The sequence below is a fragment of the Saccoglossus kowalevskii genome, chromosome 9, assembly GCF_978046115.1.
Source record: "Saccoglossus kowalevskii chromosome 9, keSacKowa6.1, whole genome shotgun sequence".
NCBI classification, from domain to species: Eukaryota; Metazoa; Hemichordata; class Enteropneusta; family Harrimaniidae; genus Saccoglossus; species Saccoglossus kowalevskii.
The window spans coordinates 17,369,866-17,375,506 of record NC_140649.1 but is presented as its reverse complement, the minus strand read 5'-3'; positions in this window follow the sequence as shown (position 1 = coordinate 17,375,506).

Below are 5,641 nucleotides of genomic sequence, written 5' to 3'. Positions count from 1 at the left end.
GTTTGATCTTATGTTGAGAAAGCAATTTTTTTTTACTATTGAGCCTTTGAGCCACAGCCTTTGAGTTCTTTTTAAAAATCCTCAAGCCTTCTGATTTCAAACAACGTGTTACTTCATCTATTCATGGGGTGAACATCCTAGCATTTTCACTGCCTGGCAACCATCACCGGTGAAAACAAAAGGAGAAACCTCTTAGAAAACTGTACTTTAGGCTATTTGTTGAGATTCTCCTGAACAGTGTAACATGACTACCCCTACATGTGCAATATATATAAATTTGGCTGCTTGATTAAGTTGTTTTCTTCTACCAATATTCCACAGCAACTTGCACAGAACCCATAGATTTACATGGTACAGTGGTGCACATACAAGCAACATACTACAATGTAGTACATTTAGAACTGTTTTACTGTCATAAGATAAATGTAATTCTAATCCCTATTTTTAATAAGAAATGTTTTTAAATGTACCACTTGGTTTTGGTGCAGGCTTACTGTTACTGTTAAATCAATATACATGGAAAAGTGTTGGCCTTATTCATGTTATCTATAGGATGTGTGTGTCAGCTGTTCCACTGATATTTCAAGAACCAATTATAAAATTTCAATGAAACCTATTACATAGATGCTCTTAGAAAATGCACAGATTAGATTTTGGTTGAAATCTGAAACGTAATTTAATTAGCCAATTTCAAGCATTTTTTTCTCAATAACTATCTACTGGATTTCAATGAAACTTGATATATAGATGGTCTGAGATAATGTGCAGATCTGATTAGTTTCTGGTTACAATCTGTGCCTATTAATTTGGCAATGTTTAGCACTATTGGCAGTTGACATGCAACTAGTGCTGTAATGAAGGCAATTAAGGCAAGATGTATATACCAGATTTCCATATATGGTCATGTGACCTGATTAATATGCATAACTGTAATGTACTGAGCACTCTTGCAGATAGTGACATGCAACTAGTGTTATAATGAAAGCATCATTCAAGAGATTTGACTAATATGTCAGATGACTATATATGGTGACCATAATAATATACATAAATGTAATATAAGTACTGATGGAACATGCAACTTGTGCTATAATTGACTAGATATACATGCATCACCTAAATATTAAGTCATCATATATGGTCATGATTTCACTAAATGTTTTATCATCATAGGCAATTGGAATCAATCTGGTCACTGATTGCTCAAATGCTCTGCTCAGTTTGTTTGTTTGTTTGTGCTATGTGTTTTAAGTATAATTAATACAGTATTTCTTATTTGTTCTTCATGCCTCCAATATCTCGGCACACAAGAGTTCTTTCTAAGCTTTCTTTGATTTATCATAGTACGAAGAGTATTTGTTTTTAATTTAATTTAATTTTTTGTAATACAATTGACGCCCTCTATCGAGGGATCTAACATGACCAACTAAACTGGAAACTGCATTTGTTTCGTGATCGGTGAACTGAGGGCGGTAGTCATGTTTGCTTTCGTGTGTCAATTGCACGCTGTGTTTATTTTTGGACGTCTGCTCTAGATTATTATTGAGGGACTGTGCCTAGATAGATCGAATCGTTGTATTGGATCGGGGACTAGATTAATATATATAAAACAAACAGCATGTTAACGAGCTATATCGCTGTGTTATAGCCCTGTCTAGTGACGGTGTATACTGACATGCGCTCATATAGTTGTATACAAGTATATCGACATAGCCATAGACATTTCTTAGGTGTATGACGAGAGTGTGTAATCTCTCAGGGATAAATACAAGAATTTAGAACAATCCTTGCATTGATATGGATATCCGGGCACTACCGGTAGTAGAAATTCACCAGCGAGTAGGCATAGTGCTGAAAGTGTCTATAAATTATGTTTCAAAATAAACAGAGGTTACTTTTTGACATTTTTAATTGTCCATGGGTTCTTTTTTGACATTTTCGGGAATCAAAGGTGTCGTATTTTTGCTGTGGTGATGTAATGTGTGATATGTAGTAATGATAGGAATGTTATTTTGTTGTAAATTCGTTTCATGGAATTGTTTTTTTTTTTTAGAAATGTGTAACAAAGGGTGGGTTTTTGAAGAATGTGTTATCCCGGTCTGTGATTTTCACCAAAAGTTGGTGCCTCGCATATCCGTATATAAATAATACAAGTGGCTCCCGGGTGGACATTGGCCTACAGTAAGAACGTAGCAAGCGATAGCTCACCTGTAGAAAAAATCAGTCATTTGGATGAATAATTATATGTTGATCTCAACTTGAAGTTCGCGCTACTGTTTAGATCTTGAACTTTTATTATATACTGTGAATATTTTACGTTTCACTTGATTAATATAAGTAATGACTACTCGCGTGGCTGCCAAGTTTAAATAAAATAAACAGACTGAATGACTGAGTCCTACACTACGAGGTACTACAACTAATAAATCACCAATTTCGAGAAACTTGCTCATTTACAACCGAGTACTAATATATAATGTGGTCCGGGTATATAATAATAAAGATCATCCCAACTGAAGTCTACAGCTCCCTTTATGCATTGCTTATGTAAGTGAAATGAACCACGGGAATACCTGCGTTAGTAACATAATGTCCTGGCATAATGTAAGAGCGATGGATTGAGTTCTACATACAATTAATAGTACAGGTGTTCATGGAGACAAATTCACATTAATTATTTTCATAGAAGATTTGTTTAAAACCATCTCATATTATATTTTTAATGAACGCTCATAATTCACACTGAATAAAAATTGGTGTTACGTTAGATACAACCTTCATGTGTTCAAATGTCTGCTAAGTAAATCCTTTTTTGAAGATTTCAATGAATACTGTGAAAATATTAAAAGAGTGTCGCATTTTCTTTTTCAAAAATGTAGAGCATACATGGCGAATATGAAGGTCACAGCGATTTTGCATAACTTTTATTTTCTTTTAAATGTCTAGATTTTTTCAATTTCACCAGAATATGTTGTTCGTTTTTACATTCAAACCTTGTAAATTGAACTGACGAGGTATTTAGGCAATGTATGAAAATGTGAAGAAATATGACAAGCTCTCTCCGGGTATTACTCACCTGATCGATTATTTTGATGTCAGAATTGTATATATACATACATACATACATACATACATACATACATACATACAAAATATACCGGTACACAATTTGCATTGATTTTTGTAAATGGTCATCTTCTGTGTCCAATGTTTTGATGTCCATTGAAATTTCAATCAAATGATCGGTAAGCATATAAAAATGTTTATTTAATGCTTGACTGTGTGATTTATTGTTTAAAATACATTGAAATATGCAAACTTATTCAACATAACAATGCCGGTTGTTATATTAATTTTGACCATTGTTTTAAGCAACTATATTCAGTGTATGATAGGACGTTAGCATTTTCTTAGAATAATTAAATATAGAACTATATTAAGTACGAAGCGTTTTTGACTAGTATGTGCCAAAAAACCTTAAATTTCTTAAAATTGTTCATTCAATCATATGTCGTTGGTTTATGCAATGAGATACCAGTAGTTGGGGGTAATAATTGTTTCCTACCGGGTTGGATGGGGGAACACGAGACTTAAGAACTAAGTATATTTTACACGCGTTGTGTACGTCGTTATAAGTCCCATATTGAACACTGAGGACGACCACCGCCCATCAACTACCCACTAATTCAACTTTTTTGAATGTTATTATGTGTTTTTCTTTATTATTACCCTTATTTTGTTTTTTATGGGGGCAATCTATTCACACGTGTGGGGGGGGGGGGCTAATGTATGATGGGGGCTAATGCTTACCCGCTGATAGGGAATATTTATAAAGCAATCTAATTACCTTCCCTCTGAACTCTCCGAAGACAGTGTTGTATTTAGTAGATAATTATCCGCTCTTAGACTAACAACAATAGAGGACCTAACATGGGAGGTAAAATATTTAATGATGACGTCAATAACGGCCTGACTATTTAAAGTTCGGGGTACACGTGTTGCCTCATTGTTTAAATATAGAATTGATAATTTCTGGTCTTGCACTGAGCATTCTTCTAAATTGTCATAGCAAATACTTTAATTTCAAGTATTTGCTATGACAATTTAAATGAATGTATTCCTTAGCTGCATCGTAAACTCAGTGTTGTGTTGTCTAAGTCGTGTTTATAAAATATATTTCTGTATTTTTTTGTCTTGACCGCTAAAGCACGATCACACAATTGAAGATTTGGGATTAATGAAATAAATTTTAAAAAAATAAATGAATACAAATGCAACTGTTATTTTAGTATTCAAATGGTATTAATTTATAACCCGTATTCATTATAACACGTGTGGCGGGACTTTTAGTTTGGTCTTAGTACACAAAGACTATGGTTTATCTCCATTGTTAAACACCGTAAAGTTAATAATTCAGGATACTAGTATTATACAATGAATTCATTCGGTTTTCTAGGTACGCGCTGGTACACAGGAACCGTGTATCGGTACCAAGAAGAGTCAGACACCACATGCAGTCCACAACGTAACACTTGATAAGAAGTTTAAACACCATGACTATTTATAGTGGAAGGCGACAAATGTGTAATTATGCCGAAATAAAAAAAAAAATAGTCACGTGACTTTTACAGTGATCTGAAATAACGGAAGGTGTTTTTCAAAATCGAAATATTAGCCGTCATATAAAAATAAAAATATTCATATAAAAATAAAAACCACAATACTACTGTACAATACCACTTTACCAAATCAACCTATCAAAGAAATTAGTAATGTGATAACCACAATCAACTGAATATAAGACTCTTCCTAAATAAGTTTTAATATTTATTTTGCCGACGATGGCGCTGTTGACGACGGAGAGTTTACAATTATTGTTTTCATTCGCCAGACATAAGTACACTTACCCATTTGTTCTGTATTGCGAAAAATATTTGTTGTTCGAATATTTTTTTTTTTTCAATTAATGGGCGACGGCATAGCTTGATACATGTCAGGCTTTCCGTTGTTTTAATACAAACGAATATTCTTTTAACTGCATCATTCGTACACAACTCTTGACATGGGCAGGAGTTAAACAGGTACCGGTGCACACGTTCTAAGCTATAATCATGGAGGTATAAACAGTCCCTCTATGTGGTAATACAGTGACCCAGGTATGAATGTCACTGGCGGATACAGGAACTCGGTAAGGAGGGGGCTCATATTAACGTGGTCTTTGTGGGCTGTCAATTGATTTGTCTTTTTTTTGCGGCTAACCGTCATTATTTGTTAAATTATTTTCCTACAAATTTAATTCGAATATAATTTCCAAATAAAATATAAGTCAAACCTGCCAAGTTTCAGTTTATTTATACGATGTCCGTATACGATTGAAACGCGCTCGGTTTAGCTAGAAATCTAGCACGGAACTAATATACTAATAGTTGGGTTACTCAAATAGTAAGCCAGCGACAGAAATATAAAACAATCAACCGAACAATAATATCTCGCACGAGCATTCGCGTGTTCGCTTTATAAGACAGAGGTCACGATTAGTGGAAAACAATATAGGGCATTGACACGCGCAGTGGCAGATCGAATACTATACTGTGTGACTCATTCCCGTTCTCGTGTATTGCGAGACAACAACCAGTCGTCC